General features: G+C 58.8%; 1 protein-coding gene across 2 annotated transcripts in view; it reads right to left on the bottom strand.

Moving 5' to 3' along the window:
- LOC102471688 (protein FAM156A/FAM156B-like) overlaps window positions 1-453 on the bottom strand; it is a 24,593-nt gene extending 24,140 nt beyond the window's left edge. For both annotated transcript variants that reach the window (XM_006167307.3, XM_006167313.3), the window contains exon 1: window positions 31-453. The gene's annotated coding sequence lies outside the window, so the exon portion shown is untranslated. The remainder of the gene's footprint in view (window positions 1-30) is intronic.
- Window positions 454-901: the final 448 nt, after the last annotated feature.

Genomic DNA, 901 nt, shown 5'->3' with positions numbered 1-901 from the left:
GGGGGGGAGGGGCGCGTGCGCTTCTCTGACCCGGCAGCCAGGTGGGCACCCGCGATCCACTGCGCGATCCAGCTCGTCCCTGCGGAGAGGAGGCGTCGCGGCCGCCACTCGGGGCAGTGCAGCGCGGCGGTCCGGAGCGCCCCTCCCGGGAGCGTGGGGCCCTGGAGGCGCCGAATGCTTCCTGAGGCGGTTGGGAAGAGGGTCTGGGCGCTGGAGGTGACTTCACAGGCGAGACACGTGGAAGCCGGGCTGCAGGGATTGGAGGAGGCCGCTGCGCCCGCGGCTGACTGGATGTTTCGGAGACAGGGCGTCCACGTGAGAATCGACACCTGGTCTTGGATTTCGTTTATCTGCCCATTGTTTGGCTTGGGCGGTACCTGCACACTGGGAAAGACAAGAACCAAACAGGGGAACAAACCGAATTTGTTCAGGATATTGCAGTAGGGAGGGCTCCCCAGGGCTGGACATCAGAGCGGCTTGGAGGGGTGGTTTTGCCCTTTCATGGGGAGGAGTAGGTGTTATTTGAGGCGATGGACCTTTTGTGCAGGGGGTGCGGGGAGAGGGTGAGGGTGAGGGTGTTTGTTATCTGGGAAGGTCTCAGCTGAACAGAGGATGTTTATCTCTGTGGGCTAGCTAGTTTCAGGAGGACAAACTTTCAGTCCAAATGAATTGTTCATGAGATAAAGAACAAGGAGTGGGAGGGTCCGTTCCCTGCGAGTCTTAGGGGAGTTAGGACAGAGTATTAGGCAGCGAGCCTTACCTAAGTCATGTGGGGAAGGGTGGCCCTTTGTGGCCAACAGTTTCCTGGGGCCGACAGTGTGCGGAGGCTTCTTCACCTTGGCTTATTTCAGAAGTCAGGTGAACTTTCACCTTGCCAACAAGGTGAAGATAAACAAGGCAT

Source organism: Tupaia chinensis, unplaced genomic scaffold (assembly GCF_000334495.1).
Source record: "Tupaia chinensis unplaced genomic scaffold, TupChi_1.0 Scaffold144692_1, whole genome shotgun sequence".
In the NCBI taxonomy this organism is placed as follows: domain Eukaryota; kingdom Metazoa; phylum Chordata; class Mammalia; order Scandentia; family Tupaiidae; genus Tupaia; species Tupaia belangeri.
Note: the sequence above shows the minus strand (reverse complement) of the source record. Positions and strands in the feature narration are given on the sequence as shown.